Genomic DNA, 13,949 nt, shown 5'->3' on the forward strand with positions numbered 1-13,949 from the left:
TCGTCGGGAGGAAGGAGTTTGTGGTTAACACTTAAACCTCGCTTAAGAGTTTGAATGAACTTTGATAAAACAACACTATCTCAAGACTAGGTTTAATACATTTGAAGCTTAACCAGAGGGGAAAGCTTGGTATTGTGAACAGGGTCTGTCCACAGGTAAGAAAGTCCTGTGTCTGAGGTAAAGCGCTTTCTTGATCTTGCACTGACACAGCGGCGGGAGGGCCCTGGTGCAGGCAGGCACCTGATTTACATCCCTCCTGGCTGGTACCCATCCCTCAGAGAGGGAGCATGTTAAAAAAACCCAAAACAAAACCAAAAACCAACCAGCAAACAAACTTCGTGACCTCTTTGGCAAGATTTCGAGCACTCTCCCTCCAAAGGGCAGGAGCAGCCGCAGCCAAAACGCCAGCACAGCCAGAGGCCACCGCACACCCCATCCCGCCTCCTGCTGCCTCTGTGGGGGCAGCCCGGCCCCCCCGAACCCCACTTCTCACAGGAGCCTCCCTCGCCACGCCTGACCCCAACCCTCAGGCGTTTCCCCCTCACAGAACCCTCTCACCAGGCCTGGCCATTACCACCAGCCCAGGTGCGGCCACCCGGAGCCGCCGCCCCCTCCATCCTCCGGCCCCGCGGCGACCCCCCGGTCGCTGCCGCCCACCTCCCCCCCGCCGCGGCCCGCCCTACCCCGGCGTCGGGGCGGAGCTCAGCGGCCGGCGGCAACGCGCATGGGCGCCGGAGCCTTTCTCTGAGCCGGGGAGCGTGTGTGTGTGAGTGAGGGGGGCGTGTGCCGGACGCGGTTTCCTCTCACCCGGCGGCGGGGCCCTTCCCCGCGGCTCCTTCCCCGTCGTCTCCCTCACCTGCGGCGGCCATGTCGGTGGGACGCGGCTGGTAGGCGGTGGCGGGAGCGCCCGGGCTCGGCCCCCGCTGTGGCGGAGCGAGGTGAGTGTGGGGAGGGGAAGGGCTGAGGGAGGGGGGGAAAGGTTTCGGGGTGTGTGGTGGGGGACATGGGGGTGTCGTGTCGCGATAGCGCCCTGTAAGTCGCGAAGGCGGCGCCGGGAGTGGGTGAGGGGAGGGGGCGCGCGCGGCAGCCTGGCGGCCGTTACCGCCAGCGGCCGGTTGCCTCTGGCGACTTTCAGCCCGGCCGTGAGGGGGGGGGGAGGAGAAAATAAACAAATAAAAGAAGCCGGGGCTCGCTCGTGGTGGTTTTTTTGTTTGTTTGTTTTGTGTGTCGTCACTGACACCCCCCCGTCACCGACCCCCGCCCCCCCCCCGCCGCTTTTCAGTCGCCGTCCTCCAGGAAAGGTCTCTGAGGTTGGATCAATTCGCCCACCGCTAAGAAATAATTTATTGGGAAAGAACTGGGGATTTCAGCCCACCTGTGCCATTCCCCAGCTTTTCAGGCGTGGGGGAAGCCCGGGGTTGCGCTGCCCGGCTGGAGCGCAGCTGCCGTCCGGCTTTGTGCTTGGCCCTCTCCTCCATTGTGCGGGCTGGCCTTTGTGGGGTTGGGGACGGGGCTGTTTAATGCCGAATTTAGACCTTTTTAGGTGTCGTGAACGTCCGTGGGTCAGCGTGGGTCACCGAGGGGACATCTGTGTGCTGGGGGGCGGTGGGAGATGGAGGAGCACCCAACGGGCGTTTCGTGTGTGTGCGTGCAGGTGGTTTTATCTGGAAGAGCTTGATGAGCTTTCCCACCAACTGCAAGGGGGAGGTGAGCAAAGGGTAGCGGTGCCGTGTCCCCTAAGGGAGATCCATGACACGTTTGGACTCTGAGCGAGCAATGGCTTCAACTTGAGAAGAAGGTAAATAAGCTTTGAAACTTGAACGCGTGTACCGGCGTACAACTACAGTTTGCCTTTTGCAAACTGCATCCCGTCGCCCTCTCCCCTGAGAACCTGGCTGGCGTCGCAGACCGCTGCTCCAGACCAGACTGATGGCTGTTGAATTGTAAGAAGGTGATGGGAACGAGTCGTTTTATGCTACACCTCTCTACTTTCCACACGAGATAGTCCAAAAAACAGCACTTTGGACAGAGGCTTGGACAGCCTCCGCTGGGTGGGCGTCCAGTTTGTTGTGTTGGTTGATGCTGTCATTGGTAAGAATGGAATTTAGAGAAATAAGTGAAAAGGCAAGAAGGTGGAAGCTTAAAATATGCTATTTCATTTCAAGAAAGAGCTATAACCCTGAAGTGTGTTATCCAAAAGTGACTAGACACTCCTCCTCGCTATGGAGCAGAATGAGTAAGTTTCCAAGACTCTTAAAAGAATATCTGTTTCAAGTGTTTGCTGTTTGAGCATGGGGTACCATTTTCTATGTCAAATGGGCTTCCCCCATACCTGAAAAGCTCAGGAATGTCCGACACATGCTTATTTAGAACCCTGTAATTGCTTTCCCACTGCACAGATGTCTTTTCATTCCAGTTTTTCAAAATTAGGTTAGCCTTGAGTGAACAATTTATTTTGACTGGTAAGTAAAATATTACGTATCTGTCATGATAAAAGAGCAAGCAAATAGTTCTTGTGCTTGGACTGATTTGTTCTCATGGAACTTATCGGAGGTTGCTTGTGCCGTACCAGGGTGTGTTCCCTTGTATAGCTGATGGTTTTATAATGTTTGAACGTACCGGAGCCATCTGGAAGAATCAAAAATTTGTTCCTCTGAGGAATATATATATATACACACACACATATATAGCGATTGAGATGATAAAGGGGGGAAAAATGGGGTGAGTCTGGCAATATGCGTTTTGTAAAACCTATTATTTGGGGAAAGAACAGAACTGAGAGGGTTAATGTGGTATTAACACTGTGCATAATGTACAGAAATATTAGTCCGTTGACAGAAGCAAATTCAGCTTGTGGTCTCAACCTGGCATTTGTTTGTTTATATTTGTCAAGTTTTTTAAGAAACAAAGAGCATCTGAGGCAGGTCAGCAGAACTGGCATGAGGAAATCGGTTTAGTTTTTAGATTTTTATGAACTATCATTAGAAAATAGTTTTACTTTTTAGATTTTATGTATGGTTTGTAGCTGGATGTTGCAGGTTTTTTGTGATGTGAAACATCAGTATCCCAGTTCTCAATAGTCTCTTTTTCTGTAATGCAAAGTGAGGGAAACGGTGATGTCATTGAATTTAAGGGGGAAGGATTGCAGTAGTGACTTACTAGCTGGGGAGAAAGATCCCAGAGGGAGTGGAGGAAATCTAACAGAAAGGGGAATAGTGCTACTTTAGCCATTTTCCCCTGGGCTTCTGTTTCTTTTGTGAACTTCTGAAAAGGAAATGTCATTTTGCAGTTTGAATGCATTGTTTTGCATGAAGTGTCAGACCACATTATGGGGATGATTCCAGTCAACTTTCCTCATTTCAAAACAAACACGTCAAACACTGTAATGTGTTTACACAAAAATTCAGTGTGTTTTGCAGGAACCCAATATACATATTTCCAAAAATAAATGATGTTTTTTGTACTTTATTATGGCTAGGAGAGAAAAATTGGAATGGGTTCCTTTGGCCTTTGTGTCCTTCTCTCCACAAGTAAGAGGAAGATGTTGGCCTTCTCATGAACTGGGGGATTATTTTCATTTGCACTTCCTCTCAAAATATCTGTGTAATAGTTACTATCTGATTCTAGTGGCTGTGAGCACGGCAAGAGCTATGGTCTCACACTTCTTGGCTCGATACTATTTTGGCTGATTCCACCGTAAGGGAAGAAGGTATCAAGAGATGTAGGTAAATTTGTAAATTTGACTTGCGCAAACCTGGACTAATTGCTCTTGCGGGACCGTAAGTTTGGGTGGCTTCTGTCAGGTGTATCGTGCGCACGTGTGGGGCCGGTTCCCGCTCGCAGCTGTGCTCTTGAACTGCAGCTCCCGGGTCTGGTTTCAGGGCTGCAGCAGCATCTGGTACCAGCAGAGCGGATGAGCTTGCTGATCAGGGGATTTTATGATGAATGTGGTAGGTCCGAGGCAAGAAGGGTCCTGACAGACCCCTTCTCCTCCACCAGACTTTGAACTTGAAGGTGAACGCATGTGATGTCTGTGCCTGCAACACTGGAAGTTGTTCAGATTCGCTGTTTGGGTCTGGTGGCTGCCCTCGGGATGTCTGATACCATAATATGAAAGAAACAAATTGTTTATCAACTTTTAAAGTCCGCAACTGTTTTTCTTGGAAAAAGAAGTCAATTTGGTATCTGGGGTGAAGCAGGTCAACAAGTCTGGTCAGTCGGAGCATGTGGATTTTCACAGTGATTTCTATTCTTATGCTAATCCTTTGAACAGGCTGGCTGTGCACTGTTAGCCAATGTGAGAGAAGGGATGTGCATACTGAGGACGCTGAAGGGAAGCCATTTTTTGTAGTTATTGTGATGCAGATTAGGTCTTCCAGCCAACCAGAATTTGGAGAATCACATAACCCGAGGATATAATGCTGCGGGTCAGCAGTCATTTAGCAGTTCTGAGCCGTTTTGGTTGAAACTGTTTCTTTCCAGTATTAATTTTGTCATTTTTTTTTGTTCAGTTGGCTTTGTGGTTTGTGTTTTTTTTTTTTTTAATCCAAGTTGTAGCTGAAAACAAATTGTTAGCTTTGGTGCTGAACAATTAAAACTGGAAAACTGAAATTTTCAATTTTTAATTATTGTGTTGGGTAAAAAGTGTAGGAAGGCAGCAAAGCTGTCACTCCGTTGATACAGCTATGAGCTGCTCATTTGAATCCTACTTCTACTTCTGCTGGTGACTGGCTGTGTTTCTCCCACACCGTTTTCTGCGTTGCCTCAATTTCTGCTGTGTAAAAGACTTCAGATATATAGATTGTTGAGTAGTCTGTGCGTATGTTCCTAGGGGGGTGTGTGCCAGTTGCAACCAGGTAAAATGTGTAAATCTTACTCAGAAGAGTTCATTTGTTTGCTGAATATTTGTTTCCTAGAGATTTAGAAATGGGAAGTAATGAAGCAATGGAAAAGTCTGAAAGAAATGCTCCAAGTTAGTATTTTGTTGCATGTTATACATGTTGCAACTGTGTGTGGTTTTCCTCCTGTAAAGATTCCAGCTAACATCCACGGGGGCTTCTGCAATATAAATTACTAAGCTGAGGCTGTCGTTAAGCACGTTAAGAAGCCTCCGCGTGTTTTATTTAAGTGGGGTGTTGTGTTGCTGTAGCCTGTATACACTTGAGGAGATCAGCTTACCATATATGTGTATGTAACGTTAGCTTCTTTGCAAGTGTGTGAAATAATTAAAAACTGCCCTTTAAAGTATTTAGTAAATTGGATTTGTTTTACCAGCAGTGGGACAGGAAGTTAATCGTGTTTAAGCTGATGTTGACTTTTCCAATCTGATTTTCCCTGGGAAGAAACTTTATTACCTAGTTGTTAAATGCACAGTTAATTAGCTGCTGATTGTTTAAGTTGATAAACCAATGCTACCAGGTTTACTGTAATCAATTTGGTAAATGTGCTATGTATATGCTTCCTTATGTTATTGTCTTGCTTTTTGATTAAACCCAATATTAACTATCATCATACTAACGATTTTAATATATTTAGATGGTATTGTCAAGTGATGATTATGACATTTAACTGTTGTTATTCACTGGCTGTTCTTAGTTATACACGTGTAGTTCTGGAGCTCGTAGTGTCATCTATGAATAACAGAGGAGAATATGGCTCAGCAGCTCCTGTCTTTTAACCCATCATTTAGAAAACAAAATACCCCCAAATCTCCACTTTTAAAAATCGTTGGTTTAAGATGCTATATTTTCTTTTGGTCTTGTTTCCGTAGCTAAGTTGCAACATTCTGAGCATGTCCTGTTGATGTGGCTTGAAGTCACTAGTTGAAGCAACAGTTCAGCATGAACTACTGATCAACGCATCCTTATCCTCTTGTCATCTCGGTTGCTTTTGCTGATGAAGAAGCTGCAATTGCTGCCCCTTCATCCCCTTCCTGGTGTGCCCAGTGCTTTTGCCTGCCCACATTTCAGCCTTCAATGTTTGTGGGTGGAAAGCATTGATTTAGTGTATCCATTATAACTCTTTAAGAATTGGAGAAAATGGGAGTTTTTCCCATTTCCACCATGAATTCATTAAACCAGGACCACAAGAAGTTTGGGGCCTGGCTTCTCATGGATTTCAGGGTAAAATTAAATGCTTAAATATGCCTGAGATTATTTGTTGGATGGAGGGACACTTGGTCAACTGCAGCCTGAGTTATAGCCTTAGATCTCCTGGTAGTGGATCTGTAACTTACGGGTCACACAATGCACAGCACTGTTCTTAGATGAACTCACTGTGACAGTTCAAATTTAGCTTGTGGGTGTTAGTTTACTTTTTTAAGCAGGCTTTATGGTAGTTGAACAAGTTGTCAGTCCTGTGTTACTTTTAATTTGGTCTTGCTCCATCTTTTCTATCTTAGAGAAAGCATAAAGTCATAATATTTTACAGCAGGTGAATATTTTTTACAGCAGAATTTTTCTCATGTGACATCACGTGCTGTGATTCAAACCTGTGTCAGTGGGTAGTTCAGGAGTACATACATGGACATAGTAGCGGTCCTGCAGCCATGGCCTCAGAATCCAGTTGTAGAGAAGGATGATGGTGATTTAATTACTACTGGTAAGTTGCTTTTAAGATACAAGGATGAAAGGTGGTATTCTAAAAGCTTTGTCATCACTTACTGGCAGATTGAGGTAAGCAGTTTTGCTAAAAATAACTGATGGCGAGGTGTTAGGTTCTTATAAGGGGTTTGAAAATTCTTGCTTCTTAACAAAACAAAATACACAGAGGATTAAACATGGTTTATCTGAGATATATTTATCACTGACTAAACAAATGCCTATTAAAATGTTGAAGTTCAGTTGTTTTTTTTGATTTCAGTAACAATCTTTCCTGGCATTTGGATACTCAGAGTGCTCAAGGTACATGTGAATACTCTGAGGGAAAAGAAAAGTTACAGTGCTTGGTGTTTTGAAAGCAGTTTGATATTTTTTCTGGTGCCAGTGTAAAAGAAAGTTTTCCAAACCCAAATGTTACAATTTGGACATATTCTTACTGACTTCACTAGGGATGTAAGCGTGGCTATTACAAAGAAGAATGTAGCTGGACAACCCTTGTTGGGGCATAATTTTAATTGTTGCAGGAGCATTTGAATAGTTGCTGGGATTTACCCTTTTACTCCTGGTTATGATTCATGAATGTCTTCATTAGATTTCATACTAGCCAGCCTGTGATGCTGATATCTTTTGTGTTGGGTGTTTTACAAGAAACATCTCTGGAGAGTGAGCTCCCACCTGCTAGGAACAATCAGTCTTTTAAAAGGGTAACTTCAGTATTTCTTAAAATTTATTTTTAATTCAAAAAGCCTGTTATCCTGCTCAATAATGCACCTTGCTTGTTTTTTCCCCCAAGTTTATGTAGCAGCTGATATAACCCGATAGAGTCTTTGCAAATTTTATCAACAATTTCCATATCAGCTTTTCATTGAATGTGAATATACTTCAGTAGGTGCCTTCCACAGCTTCCCCTTATGATCATCATCTCATCCCTTATGCTCTGTCTGGGATATAAACAATAAAAATTGATGTTTGGGTATCATTGTTTGTGTCCAGTGCCCATATATGCGTGTGTTATTTAAAAAATTGCTGACAGATACCACTTCTGCACTAAAATGTAAGCGTGTAGAATTTCTTTATAAAACTCACAAATGAATGAGCAATAGCTATAAATATTCAGATAAAACAAAAAAATTTCTGTGATACAATCTGTAAATCAAGTGTGTCGATTCTTCCTTGCTTTTCTGTATATGCAGAAGTGTAATGTGTTTGCTGGCGGTTGATTCAATAAGCAGTAGTTGCTTTTTATTTCAGAAAAAGTTCTGATAATTTATTCTTGGAAGTGTAAATGAGATTCCATAGTCCTTCAGTTGAATGATGCACAAGGCAAGCTTCAGATGTGAAGTTCAATCATTGGTAACTGCTGCAGCTTATTTCATTGAAGAAACAGGAACAAAAGTTTGTTTGTAACGACTCTGGAACCGAGAACAAAGGCTGCTGAGACCTTTGAACCTTTGTGGCTGTGCATCTGAAGGAAGAATTGTTCAAGAATGGGAAAAACTGCCAGAAGACCAGAGATCTACTTTTCCCTACATCTTTCTACAGCAGTGTTCAATGATCACATTTAAAGCAAAAAAAAAAAAAAGTTAGCTAATTGGAAGACTTTCTTACTTGTTCTTCCCACCAAGCTCTGATTTGATAATCAAGTATGCAGGAATGGTTATTCTATCACCTTTTTTTTTTTTTCACTGAAGCAAGCTTTAAACAAATGATTGTCTATGCTTTTTTTTTTTTAAGAAATCTTAATGATTGATTGCATCCTTAAACATTTTGTTCTCGCTCAAATGTTCTGCGCAAATAATTCTGGCCTATGAAGCGATTTGTTTCCCCTGCTTCATGGTGGCATTCTAATTTCACAATTATTTTTCATTATGCGATATCTGACTCCTCAAGGAAGATGGGAAGGAATAGTCAGCGTTCTGAAGAAATTGTGACTTCTCTGCAAAATGTGTTGACTGGCACGTTGAGAGTTACAGTCTCCAGTGGGTTGTCCAGCATGAAGGTTCTGCTTCAGGCAGTGATTTGTGCCCTATGGTGAATTTTGCAAGGCTTAAAGATAGGTTGAGCTGTACTGGAAGAACATATTCCCTAAATCGCTTCATGCAGAGGGAGAGAAACCACAGTATTGAGTTTTTATTGTTTTTCTTTGAGTAGTGAACATAACACACCAGCTGGAAAAAACATGGTTGTTCATTTATATTTCTCAGCCTGTACATGCAGCTCATAAGTGTGCTCTGGCATGGATGTGATGTTCGTGTCTGTCCTTCTTTCTCTTGCTGAAGAAATACTCAGTGCTGCTCTGGAATGTTTTGGACAGAAGGGAAAGTCTGGAGTTGCCCTGCACAGTCTCTCAGGAATTGAATCGGGTCTGCCCTGCAACCCGCGACTCATAGGAAAGCTGGCAGGGGCCAGGAGGAGATCAGCACCACCGAAGTGGAGGCGCAGGATGAGCTCTGGCATCTGGTGGTGCTCTTTCTGCCTGGCTTCCCTCGGTCGCCATCAGACTCTCTGCAGCACTCAGCAGGGGAGCGATGTTCAGCCAGCCTGGCCTGCAGAGCATTGCTTGGGCTCTTCTCTGGGTCCCTGGTCCCCAGGAAAGTCCAGAAAGAGTTGGAAAAGCTCTGGATACCACGAAGAAGAGTAGCAATCAGGCATGATTTAGTTAAATATTTCAGCCAGTGATTCCTCTTGCTGCTAGAGAGGAGAAAATCCACTTCTTCCTTAGTGTTACGTTGTTAGGAGCCTTCAGTCCTGTTTTTCGCCTTTTCTTCTTTATCCCAAGGGGTGCATGCACGATGGGGTGGCAGTCGGGGTGAAGTTTATATCAATTTTCATGTTGTATTTTCAGCCTGTCTTTTCAGCTGTCCCCAACGACAGCGTATCTCAAAACTCTTCTCTTGCTGCTTAAAACTGTTGTCCTCTTTCTAACCTTTGGCTGCAGTTTCTATGAAATTAGGCTGGGCTGTAGGGAAATTCAGCTTTCTGTCTTCCAGGCAGTATGTAAACCTGGCCCCCAGGAGTATGGGAAAACTGTATGGTGGTTGTCCTTGTATCTTTGAAGTTCTTTCCAGTATTCTAGTTGGTTGTCACTGGGCTTTTTGTTTCCTCCTCTGTTAAGATGTGCAGCAGCTTGAAATACACAAGTAACCTATCATATTTTTTTAAAGATTTCACTACAGGGAGTATTCTTTACCTAATACTTTCAGTCATCCCTATGCAGAGCAGTTGCAAACTGCATAAGGAAGCCAATACATCCTTGGCTATTCAGTTATGTAGCCATATTGTATTAATTTAGGAAGAATTTCGCTGTCTAGAGTACAGTTTAGTAGCTTTCTGAACATTTTCACCTAGATTACAAGAAAACTTGATCGCATCATTTGCTACAGGTACCCCTTGCATTTCCTGTTTGTCAAATGCCAAGTTTAAATATTAAACCGCAGTTAAATTCTAAGATTAAAATTGGAAATGAAAACATATAGATCAGTGTTTTAGAAAACTTAATTTGTCAGTTCTTCTCGCTAGAAAACGTGTGTGGAGGAGGGATGCCATATGGCTGCTAAATATAACACAACTTTCTCCTGAAAGCAGTCGAAAAAGTACAGAAGTTCACAATCTGGTATCTGTGATTTTAATAAGAATGTGCTGTGGATTTTAAGAATCTTATGAGTGCAAACTAAGGTAATGGGAATAGAGCCAAAAAGTAATCCAATAAAATTTAAGTATTTCCTGTGAAGAGGTGATGTTGGCTGACACACTGGAGAGATGCTCAGCACCTTGCAGATACTGGACCCTTTGCTGGCAATTTCTTTAAAGTGTAAGGGTGGTAGTAGCTGTCCAGGTTATGTCAGTTTTCAGTGCTCCCTACCCTCTAGGTCCAACAGCTTGTATTCTTGTTTTCTTTAAATATTTGCACTGTTATGTCCTGATGCTGGAGAACTTGGATCTCCTGCTGTGGCTGTTGAATAAGATCAGGAAAACATGGTTGTGGTGGCAAGATTTGAGAGTAGTTATTCTGGATTTTTAAATTTTTTTTTTTTAAATTTTCGTTAATACTACTCACCTTTCATGTTTTTGTGGAGATGCTGCCAAAATACAGATGATTCCGTGTTTTAAGAATACAAATGTAATTGAGATATGCTAGCATTGCTAGTAAATGATTTAGAAGTCGTAAGTGTGTATGCATTTGAAGGGAGTGAAAATTAGCAATACGCTACGCACTGTAGTATTTCTACATAGATTTCATTAGTGGACATTTTTGTGAAATACTTTGATGTGTAGATTAGTCATTTTTGGATGGGGAAGCCTGTGAAGAAAACAGAGCTCCAAAATAATTGTGATTACCCCTGCCCCTAAAAAAGAAATATTACCCACCATGCCATGTTGTCAGTCTCTCTCCTTTTGAATGAAAACATCCAAAATAAGTATTGAATTTCTGATTTAGCAAAGCACTTTAGAATATGTCTAATGTTAGCATGTGAGTAATCATAGGGCTCTGTATAGGATAAAAGGCATTGCTGAACTGAGGCAGAAATATCTGATAGGAAAAGCTTATCCTGGAAGAGAATCAGAAGAGAAACTATATTGGTTACATTCCTTAAGGCCTTCAAAATATTTCAAAGGGATGAGTATAGATTTACTGATGGGGTTTTGGTGACTAAAAATGCAGTTATGCAAATCACAGCTTGTTGGGGCAGGGAGAATTAATTTATGCACTTGAGCACATGTGCTCTTTCACTGTTTTCTCTATGAAGTTGAATTATAGACAACAAGAATGCACTTTGTTGTTCTTTAATAATAAATAACAGCATAGCAGTTTTGATCTTCAAAGCACTTCTCAGACCTTAATTAATCTTCATAATAGTCCTTCGAGAGACTTAAAAATACTCCCTACCCTTTTGGACAAGGAACTCCTTAACATGGAGATGTTAGAGGATTTGCTAAGGGCCGCGTTGTCAGTGATTGCTGGGACAGTTGCTCAGAAATTGCTGGCACTGGGTGCTTTGGCTAGTTCTTGAGGAGCTGCTTCTCTCATTTATGTGTTAAAATTTCAAAAAATTTGAATATATAAAGAAATGTAGTTCTGAATTCTTTGTGTAGCTTTTGGATTTCCATCTGAGTGTGAACTTATACATATGCATGTTGGAATTTCCCTTTTGAGTATTCCTGTAGGCACGAAGTGCTAAAGGTTTGAGAGCAGCGTGTGGGAGCAGGTATGCAAAATTGCACTTCGGAAAACCTGGGTCACAACTTCTCCATTACCCAGAACACAAGGATTCTAATGTATAAAAAGATATACAGCTTTAGAGTCTATAGGACACATAATAAATAGATAGAAAGTGTCTCCCAGTCTGCCTTCTCTAATCTTCCTAATTGTTTTTAAGATTTAAAATAAGAAGAGGAGGAATTAACATAGATGCTTGATTTTTTTCAAGGTTTTTCCTAGATAATTGTTGATTTGCATTCTAAAACAGATTTAGGGAGTACATTCCTGTCTGAAAACCTGTAGCCTACATCTGGAGAATAAAATTAAGAATAACATAATAAAACTGAGACTGTTCAAATCATCTGGAGAAACGGTTCAGCAGGAATTATAATTTAAAGGTGGAGACCTCTCTATATAACCCTGTGTGACCAGAGTCTGGAGACCAGCAAAGCTTTGTTAAACGTGCATTTTTCTCACAAACAATAGGAGGGAGTATTCATTCATAAATATAACTGTGTGAACTTGTTACTGCTGAAGATAAAGGACTCGAAATGCTAGGTAGCATGAGAAAGGCACAGATATATTACACCATTCACGTCTGTCTTAGATTCTGACATAACAGACCCAAGGTCAAAATTTTTAACACTTTGTAAACTCGAAATAGTTTCTCATAAACTGGGATGCTTCAAAATAATGAGTAGTCCCTGACTGGTGGTTTTATACTCCAATTTTGGAGTAAGATGTTGAAATTTCTTCAGGAGATTGCCCCAATTTGCATGAGGATTGAACGTGGAGTGAGCTTCCAAAGTAGAAAGTTGACAACCCGTTAAACAGGTTTGAAGAATTCTTCAGTATGAACAGCTAAGTCAGCAGAATCCTATAAGTAATGCCAGAAAACCCTGTTATACTTAACCTGGTGACCTTGTCATCGCAGAAAAACTTGCTGACAACACGATGCTTCCCGCTTTGTTTGGGTGAAGGTCTTTTTGGCATTCCCTGCTGTGGTTTAAGAGCTCCTAATTATTTGATATATGCATTCTGAGGAGGAATCTGTGAAGTGTTTTAAGTTTCTTTTTTTAATTTGTTAGAAATGCAGTGATTTAAGCTGACTCAAGGGTAAATACGAATGCTGTGATTTGTTTTGAATACAAAATGCAAATAAAATGTCCATCTGGGAAGGCTGTTAAAAGTTTTCAGAGTTCTGAACTATCTAGTCTGGTCTTATTTTCTGAATGCTGTAGAGATTTTTATTAGCAAAATTTTGCAAATAATGCGTTTTCCTACGTTGGGTTTAGGCTTTGTCTTCTGCATTTTTGATACATGAGAGTGGCAAATCTTGGTTTGATAGCAGAAAATTTCTAATTTAGGCAACTGCAGCCACGTAATCTATACAAATGCATGAAACGTAAAATCTTCTATAGGTCTTCCTTCTATGAATTGTGTTCCTAGGCTTCTGGAAGCTATTCACATGTTCAGAGTGATCAATTTGACATCAGCAAACAAGTCAGAAAATAATTTGTTACTGTGACAATAAGGTAAAGGTATAGGTAATGGAGTACCACGTGATTCTGGACCATCTGTGTCTGGTAACTGATAAGTGAAATCCGATGGGATAAGCTTTCAGAGAGGCAGAGATCTGATGCCCTTCTGAAGACTACACTGCGAAAATGCTCCTGGTTAAAAATAACGTTGGGGGCTATGAACTTGAATACCTTCCACAAGTTTTTAAAGCTGTTTTTACAAGTATAGTAGCTTCAGTGAGGTGACAGTAACACACAGGAGTGGTTTGTTGTGGTTTTTTATGCCTGGAATTCATTTCTGGGCCTAAGTGTGTGCATACGCACGTAGTGCTCCTGCATACCCTGCCAAAGGTCTTTTTTTTTTTTTTTTTTTTTCCTCCTGGAAGGCATTTTTCATGCTGCATCATAGCAAACTTCTTTGAGAGTGGAGAGACTTTGGTATCATCTTAAAATAAAGTAAAATCTCATTCCTGACTAGCATTACGAGCATTTCTGATATTTCACCTACCCATAAGGGCTTTCAGAAATTAAGATGGAGGTATTTGACACGTTAATGCATGGGCATGTATGGATGAGTTAAAAGTATTGGCTTTTAAGTCTTCTAATTCTTGCCTGAAACCTGCTAGCAAG

At 42.0% G+C, this 13,949-nt stretch overlaps 1 protein-coding gene across 2 annotated transcripts in view; it reads left to right on the plus strand.

Moving 5' to 3' along the window:
- The first annotated feature begins 742 nt into the window (after window positions 1–742).
- The window catches only part of ARHGAP32 (Rho GTPase activating protein 32), a 263,161-nt gene continuing 249,954 nt past the window's right edge, over window positions 743–13,949 (plus strand). For both annotated transcript variants that reach the window (XM_074894915.1, XM_074894916.1), the window contains exon 1: window positions 743–938. The gene's annotated coding sequence lies outside the window, so the exon portion shown is untranslated. The remainder of the gene's footprint in view (window positions 939–13,949) is intronic.

The sequence above is a fragment of the Strix uralensis genome, chromosome 26, assembly GCF_047716275.1.
Source record: "Strix uralensis isolate ZFMK-TIS-50842 chromosome 26, bStrUra1, whole genome shotgun sequence".
NCBI lineage: Eukaryota > Metazoa > Chordata > Aves > Strigiformes > Strigidae > Strix > Strix uralensis.